At 45.8% G+C, this 11,281-nt stretch overlaps 1 long non-coding RNA gene across 1 annotated transcript; it reads left to right on the top strand.

The window, feature by feature from the left end:
• The first annotated feature begins 6,914 nt into the window (after positions 1-6,914).
• On the top strand, positions 6,915-10,823 carry LOC144333369 (uncharacterized). Its single transcript, XR_013401973.1, has 2 exons — positions 6,915-8,364; positions 9,771-10,823. It is a non-coding gene; the product is annotated as an uncharacterized LOC144333369 (long non-coding RNA).
• Positions 10,824-11,281: the final 458 nt, after the last annotated feature.

The following is an 11,281-nucleotide window of genomic DNA, read 5'->3' as shown; positions in this document are numbered from 1 at the left end:
ATTTTTTTTATTTTTTATTTTTTGTATTTTTAGTAGAGACGGGGTTTCACCGTGTTAGCCAGGATGGTCTCGATCTCCTGACCTCGTGATCTGCCTGCCTCAGCCTTCCAAAGTGCTGGGATTACAGGCGTGAGCCACTGTGCCCAGCTGAAAGATTTTTTTAAATGATAATACCCCTGGTTGGCAGGGATGTGAGGAAATGGACATTCACATAAACTGTGGTATGATAAACTGGCACAAATGTTCAGAGGGTGATTTGGCAATATCTTTTAAAACAAAATGTTCATACCTTTTGTTTTTGCTTTTTGTTTTGAGACAGGGTCACACCCTATTGCCCAGGCTGAAGAAGAGTGGCTCAACATAGTTTACTGCAACCTTAGCCTCCTGAGTGGCTAGGACTGCAGGCACATGCCACCATGCAACAGAGTGGGACCCCAACTCTACAAAAAAGTATTAGCTGGCCATGGCAGTGCATGCCTGTAGTCCCAGCTATCAGGAGGCTGAGGTGAGAGAACTGCTAGAGCCTGGGAGATCAGCGAATGGTAGGCAGCGAATGGTAACCATGCCACTACACTCAGTCTGGGTGACAGAGGAGACCTTGCCTCAAAAAAAAGGTCTGTGAGTAAATTATGGTACAAAACCAAACTATAAACTAATATGATTATTAAAATGAATGAATGAAGTCTATACATGCTACCATAGAAAGTTGTCCAAAAGTGAAAAAAGGATAAGTTGTAAAACAGAATGAACACATGCACGTACCTGGAAAAACGAGTATGAACAAGTGTAATGTTTTTATTAAAAATTTACAATGTGGCCGGGCGCAGTGGCTCAAGCCTGTAATCCCAGCACTTTGGGAGGCTGAGGCGGGTGGATCACGAGGTCAGGAGATCGAGACTATCCTGGCTAACATGGTGAAACCCCGTCTCTACTAAAAATACAAAAAACTAGCCGGGCGTGGTGGCGAGTGCCTGTAGTCTCAGCTACTTGGGAGGCTGAGGCAGGGGAATGGCGTGAACCCGGGAGGCGGAGCTTGCAGTGAGCCGAGATCACGCCACTGCACTCCAGCCTGGGAGACACAGCGAGACTCCGTCTCAAAAAAAAAAAAAAAAAAAAAAAAATTTACAATGTTGCTGGGTGCATTAGGTGGCTCACACCTGTAATCTCAGCACTTTGGGAGGCAGAGGTGGGAGGATTGCTTGAGCCCAGGAGTTCAAGACCAGTCTGGGCAACATGGCAAGACCGTGTCTCTGCAAAAAAAATTTAAACATTAGTCAGGCGTGGTCACTCACACCTGTAGTCCCAGTAACTCAGGAGGCTGAGGCAAGAGGATTGTTTGAGCCCAGGAGGTTGAGGCTGCAGTGAGCCATGTTTGCGCCACTGTACTCCAGCCTGGGCAGTGAGAGTGAGACCCTGTCCCAAATTTTTAAAAAATTTACAATGTTAAGTGGGAAGGAAAGAGACAGAAAAAAATATAGACCAAACTCTTAGTGGTGGTTGTCTGTGAGGGGCTGAGGTAGGATAACAGGAGTCATTTTCATTAAGTTTTTGTAATGTTTGAATTTTGTATCTCAAATCCATATTTCACCTTTATATACATGTGGAAAGGTGGCTAAAAATTGGGGTGCAGCCTGGGCAACATAGTGAGACTTCATCTCTACAAAAAATCAAAAAATTAGCCAGGTGTGGTGGTGCACACCTGTAGTCCCAACTACTCAGGAGGCTAAGTCAGGAGGGTCACTGGAGCTTGGGAGTGTGAGGCTGCAGTGAGCTATGATCACACCACTGCACTCCAACCTGAGCAACAGAGCAAGATACTATTTAAAAAATGGGGTGATGGGTCACTGGTAGATAATTCATTGGCCAATAAGAATGTCAGGTGTACTTTATCCAAGGTCACTCTTCTAGAATTCTGGAGACTCAGATTCAAGTCCTGGTTGTGCCCTGACAGCAAATTCTTCCCTCTCTGCTGTCCTCCATTTTCTCACTGGACAATGAAAGGGTTAAACTGTGCTTAGAATTTTCAGAGTCTTCCTTCATGGTGTTTCTCAAAAGCTAACAAAAGTAAAGTGAAGGCTGTCCATGGGGTGCCCACAGCCCCTGCTACAGGCCTCTCAGCTGCCCTTACACACCCTCCTCTTAGCCGCAGCTCTGCATGTGCTCGTGTGCATGGACACACACACAATGAAGCCCAGCTCGCACACATGTTCACATTGGACATGTGGGAACCACAGTCTCCTGCAGCTACCTTCCTCCCTCTGTATCCACTGCCTCCGCCACCGGTATGTATGCCTCCCCTCACTGTGCTCACCAAGACCATCACTTAGCGCCTTATCGTTAAAGCCAATGAATATCTCTCACCTTGTCCTCCTTGACCTCTCAGCTGCATGTGACACTGCAGACTCTGCTCTTCTCCCTGGCACATGCTCATTCCTTGGCATTCCTGCCTCTGTCTTCTCTTAGTTTCCCCCATCTCTCTAAGTGTTCATTCCTTCTCAGTGTCAATGTCTCTCCCTTCTCTATCCACCGTTTCCCTGTTGGTCTTCCATGGGGTTCTTGTCTGATCTAGTTTCTCACCCCATATACCCTTCCATAGCCAGCTCATTTTTTCCCATGGTTTTGACCACCATCTACACCCTGATGACACCCAAATCTCTATATCCATGCAGAGCTCCCATCCACCTGCCTCCTGGACATCTCTACAGATACCTCAATTCAACATGGCCAGGACTAAATTCACCCCCATCTTTCCCCGACACATCTGCTCTCCCTTCCACTCCGCCTTGGCAGCTCCTGGAGCCTTCTCTTTCATACACGACTTACTTATCACACTCTATTCCCATCACTTAAGCAACTGCCCTCCCTTCCCTCTCCTGAGCACAGTGCTAGGCCCTTAATAGATGAAATTAAATGATGTCATAAGCCTTTGGAGCACCAACTCCATGCCTGCTCCTGCCTAAGCCCTATCTGGAAACCAAAGATGAGCAAGCCCTTTTCCCCAGAAATTTAGAGTCCAGCTGAGGACTTTACGCTCTCAGTTAGCCCTGCATTTCTATGGACTTTATCAGCTTTCTGCTGTTCCCAAGCCCCCTGTAACACATGCAAGAGTTCCCTAGGAAAAAGTTACTTTAAATCCTTAACAACAGTTGTCTTAGTCATTGGTTAACCAGTATCTGCTAAGATCTTGGTTTTAAATTAATCCCTTGGTTATCAAATAACACTTGAGTAGTTAATATTTGATCATCTACTAACACCACCTTAATTATCTTCTAACACCTTATTTACAAGTCAAATACTTTATTTATTAGGTTATATCTTAGGACTTAGTAGTTTAAAAGTATATGTTATGTCTTAGTTATTAATCAAATTTTCTTTCTTATTAAAAAAAAAAAAAAAAAAGGTCTTACTCTCTCACCCAGGCTGGAGTGCAGTTGTGCAAGTTCACTGCAGCCTCAACCTCCTAGGCTCAGGCAATCCTCCCACCTCAGCCTCCTGAGTAGCTGGGACCACAGGTGCTCACCACTGTGTCTGGCTAATTTTTATATTTTTTGTAGAGATGGGTTTATGCCATGTTGCCTAGGCTGGTCTTGAACTCCTGGGCTCAAGCGATCTGTTCGTGCCTTGGCCTCCTAAAGTGCTAGGATTACAGGTGTGAGCCACCATGCTCAGCCTTAATCAATATTTTAGTTACCTGATCCCTTAGCCATCTGCTGAGTTTAGAGTAGATTAGCAAGTCAGAAACCATCAGTTAGGAGTTTGGGGAAGAGGTCATTTCTGGATATGGAAAAATACAGGCCTTTGTCTTTTGCTGAGCTCTCCTCTCACCCCAAACGATTCGCTTTCAACATCAACCGGCCCCAGGTCCTGAGAGAAAAGGAGGTCCCATCCTAATTTCTTATTTGTTTCTTTGAGCCAGGCTGGAGGGGACTTCCTGGAATGTTGTAACTGGAAGGGACTTTCATTCATCAACGAATATTTCTGGAGCACTGCATATCTGTCAAGTTCTCCCTAAGTTCTAACTATACATCAGCAAACAAAATGGGCATGTTCCCAGCTGCTATGACTCTTAGAGAATAGTGGAAAAGATAAACATTAAACAAATAGTTATTCCGATTATGATATGATAACAATTATGATAAGCACCGGGATTATGATAAGTACAGGGATATGTAAGCACGTATCAAAGTGGCACTTGACCTATTGTGGGATTCAGAGACTTCCTTGGGGAATGACATTAAAGCTGAAAGTTGAAATTTTAATAAGAGGGGAAAAAAAGTAGGAAAGTCCTAAGCAGATAGAGTGGCTTGGGCAAAAGCCCAAAGGAAGGAAAAGGCTGATATGATGGAGCTAGTGCTGCCTTGAGCCACATGATAAGGAGAAGGACCAGAGAGGCAGGCAGATGCCAGATCATGCAGGGCCTTGTGGAATCTAAGTGAGAAATGATGTGACCTGGCCTAGCATGAATCTGTCTTCTGTTGGTATGAGAAGATCTTCCTTAGAGTCCCAAATCTGACGGCCAGAAATAAACCCTGGGGCAGAGGCAGACATTGAACTACTGGTAGAAGAAGGCTGAATGCGGTGGCTCACGCCTGTAATCCCAGCACTTGGGAAGGCGGAGGCAGGTGGATCACCTGAGTTCAGGAGTTCAAGACCAGCGTGACCAACATGGCGAAACCCTGTCTCAAATAAAAGTACAAAAATTAACCGGGGGCAGTGGCTTGTGCCTGTAGTCCCAGCTATTGGGGAGGCTGAGGCAGGAGAATTGCTTGAACCTGGGAGGCAGAGGTTGCAGTGAACCCAGATCACGCCACTGCATTCCAGCCTGGGCAACAGAGCGAGACTCCGTCTCAAAATAAATCAATAAACAAACAAACAAACAAACAAACAAATAAATAAATAAAAAGAGTAGGCTACTCTGGGGGCTGCCTGGAGGATGGGTCACCAAGGAGACACCTGTGGAAAGCAGGTAGCCCTGAAATCCCTCAGCTCTCTAGCAGAGCCAGCCAAGGGGTAACTGAGAAGGTTGCCAAGACCGGAGTCCCTACTAACCACCTGCTTTCATGGATTCCTGGACACCCCGGAGTGACTACATTGCAGATAGTCCCCTTTTTTTTTTTTTTGAGACAGAGTCTCGATCTGTCGCCCAGGCTACAGTACAGTGGTGCAAACTTGGCTCACTGCAACATGTGCCTCCCCGTTTCAAGTGATTCTCAGGCCTCAGCCTCCTGAGTAGCTGGGACCACAAGTGCATGCCACCACGCCCAGCTACCTTGTTTTTGTTTTTGTTTGAGACAGAGTTTTACTCTTGTTGCCCAGGCTGGAGTGCAATGACGCTATCTCAGCTCACTGCAATCTCTGCCTTCTGGGTTCAAGTGATTCTCCTGCCTCAGCCTCTCGAATAGCTGGGATTACAGGCATGGGCCACCACGCCAGGCTAATTTTGTATTTTTAGCAGAGATGGGGTTTCACTATGTTGGTCAGGCTGGTCTTGAACTCCTGACCTCAGTTGATCTGCCTGCCTTGGCCTCCCAAAGTGCTAGGATTACAGGCATGAGCCACTGTGCCTGGCCCACCTTTTTTGTATTTTTAGTAGAGATAAGGTTTTGCCATGTTGGCCAGGCTACTCTCAAACTCCTGGCCTCAAGTGATCCTCCTGCCTCAGCCTCCCAAAGTGTTGGGATCATAGGCTTGAGCCATTGCATCCCGCCCAAAGACCACATTTTAAGAAAGAAACACTGCCTGAGTACAACAAAAAGTCTATAGCTGGCCGGGCGCGGTGGCTCAAGCCTGTAATCCCAGCACTCTGGGAGGCCGAGACGGGCAGATCACGAGGTCAGGAGATCGAGACCATCCTGGCTAACACGGTGAAACCCTGTCTCTACTTAAAAAATACAAAAAAGTAGCCGGGTGAGGTGGCGGGCGCCTGAAGTCCCAGCTACTCGGGAGGCTGAGGCAGGAGAATGGCCTAAACCCGGGAGGTGGAGTTTGCAGTGAGCTGAGATCCGGCCACTGCACTCCAGCCCGGGCGACAGAGCGAGACTCCGTCTCAAAAAAAAAAAAAAAAAAGTCTACAGCTTCCTCCCCACATAAGCTTTAATCCCTGCATCTTATTCCTCACCTGTGGCTTCTACCACTTTGTGTGAGGATAGAGATTTGGTGGTTATAACAGGAACTCAGAGGAAACAGAGTCTCAAGTGAAGTAGAAGTTGATTTCTATCCCATGTGAAAGTCAGACCTTTACCCTGCTCTATGAACTCTCAGGGGCCGAGGCCTATAGATCTGCTATCCCTAGGATCTTGCTACCATCTGCATGACCCAAGATAGCTGACCACCTTGACCATATTCTTTTAAGGGCACTACAGCACATCTTACAGGTCAGAAGAACTTAGTCACACAGCCATACCCAGATCACTAAGAAATAAACTTTTTTTTTTTTTTTTTTTTGGTGAGATGGAGTCTCGCTCTGTCGCCTAGGCTAGAGTGCAGTGGTGCAATCTTGGCTCACCACAACCTCCGCCTTCTAGATTCAAGTGATTCTCCTGCCTCAGCCTCCTTGGGACTACAGGTATGTGCCACCATGCCTGGCTAATTTTTGTATTTTTAGTAGAAATGGGTTTCACTATGTTGGCCAGGCTGGTCTCGAACTCCTGACCTTGTGATCCACCTGCCTTGGCCTCCCAAAGTGCTGGGATTACAGGCATGAGCCACGGTGCCCGGTCCGAAATAAACTTTTTATGCTGTGTGGCCATGTGCCCAAATGAAAATCAGGGGTTCCATTAACACAGCAGAGGGGGAGAACAGATGTTGAGGGGCCATTTCTGCCCCACACCTTAACATCTTTCCCATCTCTCCTCTCTCCTCCTTTCTGCTGCATTCTGCCTCCATCTTCATTTGAGATTGTTTACTTTGGGTTTCTTTTCTTTCTGTTTTTTTTTTTTTTTTTTTAAATAGAGTCTCTCTCTCTCACTCAGGCTGCAGTGCAGTGGCGCAATGTTGGCTTACTGCAACCTCCACCTCCCAGGTTCAAGAGCTTCTCCCACCTCAGCCTCCCGAGTAGCTGGGATCACAGGCACCCACCACCATGCCAGGGTAATTTTTTGTATTTTTAGTAGAGACGAGGGTTCACCATGTTGGCCAGGCTAGTGTTGAACTCCTGACCTTGTGATCCAGCTGCCTTGGCCTCCCAAAGTGCTGGGATTACAGGTGTAAGCCACCATGCCCAACCTGGGTTCCTTTAGAGCAGCCAAATCGCTATCCTTCTATCTACCTGTGATAGAAGCCACAGGTAAGGGTTAAGGTGTAGGGATTGCCCAGGCACAGTGGAAAAGCCCAAGCAGAAGGCCCCTTCTTCCTAATCCCTTAGAATATCAGTTCTCTCTTCTGATCACATGGCCAATCAAGCCCCACTCATCATTCTCCACAGGGGAGTCCCAGGGCCACAAGAGACCTGGTATTCATGATGATTGCATGGGAAATACTTATATTTTAAAAGTATTCATTGTTTATCTGAAATTCAAATTTAACTGATCATCCTGTATTTTATCTGGCAACCCTAACGTAGGGCTGAGAACCATGTAGTAGGGAATTGAACTAGATCGCCTATAGAACCCTCTTGACTCCAGGAAACAAAGATTCTAAGATTCTTTTTTAAAATTGTATTTACTTAGTTTTTTAGAGACGGGAGTCTCACTATGTTGTCCAGGGTGGATTAGAACTCCTGGGCTAAAGCGATCCTTCTGCCTCAGCCTCCCAAGTAGCTGGGATGCATGCCACCACACCTGGCTCCTAAGATTATTCTAGTTTGCCTTATTCCTTCCAGTGAAAGCAGAAACTCTTCTTAGGATTATAGTAATAGAGTTGAGAACAATAACAGGTGAATCAACATAACAAATGACAACACCCACTTACTCGCTGTGTAACCTTGGGACAGTCACTTAACATCATTGAACATACATTGCTTCATCTAGCCAATGAAAGGAAACCAAGATTTCATCTAATAAATGCCAGGCACTGTGTAGACCCTTCCTTCTGTGAGATCTCTTGCCTAGGACAGTCAGACAAAATACTGTCTGAGAAGGCACTTTGTATGTGGGAATAGGCTGTACCAGATATAAAACAGTAACGGTGTTACCATTAGTATCATATCTGTCTGCAGTTTATTTCTTTTACTGACCCTTAGCAGGAAAGAAGCTTCCTTAGTTCTATCATATTTTAGAGGAAGAACGTCATTGTCCAGGACTAAACTATAGGGCAGTGGTTCTTTCTTTCTTTCTTTCTTCTTTTTTTTGAGACAGAGTCTTTCTCTGTCTCCCAGGCTGGAGTACAGTGGCACAATCCCGGCTCACTGCACCTTCTGCCTCCCGGGTTCAAGTGATTCTCCTGCCTCAGCCATCCAAGTAGCTGGGACTACAGGCTTGCACCACCATGCCCAGCTCATTTTTGTATTTTCGGCAAAGATGGAGTTTTGCCATTGTTGGCCAGGCTGGTCTGGAACCCCTGACCTCAAGTAATCCGCCCGCCTCGGCCTCCCAAATTGCTGGGATTACAGGTGTGAGCCACTGTTCCGGCCAGAGCAGTGGTTCTTAACTGGGAGTGATTTTATTTCTTGGGGGATATTTGGCACTATCTGGAGACATTTTCTGTTGTTACAACTGGGTGGTAGATATTACTGGCATTTAATAGACAGAGGCCAGAGATACTGCTAAACATTCTACAATGCAGAGAAATGCTTCCCACAACAAAAAATTATCTGGGCTGGGTACAGTGGCTCACACCTATAATCCCAGCACTTTGAGAAGCCAAGACAGAAGGATCACCTGAATTCAGGAGTTCAAGACCAGCCTGGGCAACATGGCAAAACTCTGTCTCTACACTTAAAAAAAGGTTGGGCATGATGGCTCACACCTGTAATCCCAGCACTTTGGGAAGCTGAGGTGGGCAGATCACTTGAGGTCAGAAGACAGAGACCAGCCTGGTCAACATGGTGAAACCCTGTCTCTACTAAAAAAAAAAAAAAAGAATAGCTGGGCATGCTGGTGGGTGCCTGTATTCCTAGCTACTCAGGAGGCTGAGGCACAAGAATGGCTTGAACCGAGGAGGTGGAGGTTGCAGTGAGCCAAGATCCCGCCACTGCACTTCAGCCTTGGCCACAAAGCAATACTCTGTCTCAAAAAAATAATTTTTTTTCCCCAGCTGGCCATGGTGATGCGTGCCTGTAATTCCAGCTGTCTGAGAGGCTGTGGTGGGAGGTGCTTGAGCTCAGGAGGTCAAGGCTACAGTGAGCCATGATTGCGCCACTCTGTCACTGTTTCAGCCTAGGTGACAGAGAGAGATGCCCAATATCACCCACCAAGTCAGTTGCCAAGTAGCAACTGGAATCCAGGCTGATCTGGTCCCAAAGTCCTTGCCTTTACCTATTATATTCCTTGTTTCCTGGACTCTGGTAACACTCCAGCAAGGCAGGAAGGATTTACAGCAAGCTTGTCAAACCTGTAGCCCATGGGCCACATGGGACCCAGGATGGCTTTGAATGCAGCCCAACACAAATTTGTGCACTTTCTTAACACATGATTTTTTTTCTTTTTTTTGCTTAAACAACAACAAAAAAGGCCAGACATGGTGGCCCAGGTCTGCAATCCCAGCACTTTGGGAGGCCAAGGCGGGTGGATCACTTGAGGTCATGGAGAAAACCCGTCTCTAATAAAAATACAAAATCAGCCGGGTGTGGTGACACATGCCTGTAATCCCAGCTACTCAGGAGGCTGAGGCAGGAGAATTGCTTGAACCTGGGAGGCAGAGGTTGTGGTGAGTTGAGATTGCACCATTGCACTCTAGCCTGGGCAGCAAGAGTGAAACTCCATCTCAAAACAAAAAACAACAAACAAACAAACAAACAAAACTCATCAGCTATTGTTAGTGTTAGTGTATTTTATGTGTGGCCTAAGACAATTCTTCTTTCAATGTGGTCCAGGGAAGCCAAAAGATTGGATACCCCTGGTTTGCAGTTAAAGATGCTGATTCTAGGAAAGGGCCATTCACCCAAGGTACAAAAGTCTTGGAGTAAGTTCCAGAAGTGGCTGATATCAGACTGAAAAAGATCCATGAACATGAAAAATGCTTAATAACGTGTGAAGTGCTGAACTCATGTTGAGATCAGAGAAGGAGGTAGGCAGAGGCAGTGTCTCCTTGAACTTTGGGGACAGGCATCCCCAGGACAAATCCCAATATCTACCATTCCTGACTGTATTTCTCTATTCTAGAGAAAGCAGGAGTCTGAGCTGTGATTCAAGAGTAAGGTGATGGCACACAGATGGTGCTCAATGAATGGTATACATACAGTCAAGACAGCAGATGCTGAAAGAAAGAATGATACACTGAGAGTTGGTCACAGAAGAGCTTGCTGCAAGAGGGATTTCATCAAGCCAGGCATTGAAGAAATGGGACACGATTTAAGTAAGCAGAAGGAGGGAAAATCATGTGGACAAAAACCTATGAAAGAAGGCTCCTTTTCCCAGACTAGCTGAACCAGAGGCTTCCTGTAGGAAAGAAGAGGTAGGAATAATTGGAGAAATAGGGAGAGTTCAGACTTTAGAGGTCAGACTGGAATAACTGGGGCTACTTAAAAGCTCTGATCAAGCCTTCAGAAGAACTCTGTTGATAAATGTGTGGTGGAAAAGAATCAAGTGGTAAAAACACACAATTTTCCAGAGAAAAAAGAATAGCACAATTTTACCTCCAAATTCAAAAGAATTATCTTCAACATTATACTGGACAATGTAATAATGCAAGAATAATAAATAAAACACACCTGCTGAAAAGTAAAAGTACAACTGTCTTTATTCACAGACAACACAACCATGTACATAAAAAATTCTAAGTAATCTACAAAGAAGCTACTAGAACTAATAAGTGAATTTATCAATATGACAAGATACAAGGTGAATATACAAAAGTAAATTGTATTTATATATATCAGGAACAAACAATTAGAAAATCACATTAAAATGCCATTGCAAGGCTGGGCGTGATGGCTCATGTCTGTAATCCTAGCACTTTGGGAGGCTGAGGCAGGCAGATCACTTGAAGTTGGAAGTTCAAGACCAGCCTGGCCAACATGGCGAAACCCTGTCTTACTAAAAATACAAAAAGTTAGCCAGGTGTTGTGGTTGCGCATGCCTGTAATCCCAGCTACTCAGGAGGCTGAGTTGGGAGAATCGCTTGAACCCAAGAAGTGGAGGTTGCAATGGGTTGAGATCACGCCACTGCACTCCAGCTTGGGCAA

The sequence above is a fragment of the Macaca mulatta genome, chromosome 1 (genome assembly GCF_049350105.2).
Source record: "Macaca mulatta isolate MMU2019108-1 chromosome 1, T2T-MMU8v2.0, whole genome shotgun sequence".
Classification (NCBI taxonomy): domain Eukaryota; kingdom Metazoa; phylum Chordata; class Mammalia; order Primates; family Cercopithecidae; genus Macaca; species Macaca mulatta.
Note: the sequence above shows the minus strand (reverse complement) of the source record. Positions and strands in the feature narration are given on the sequence as shown.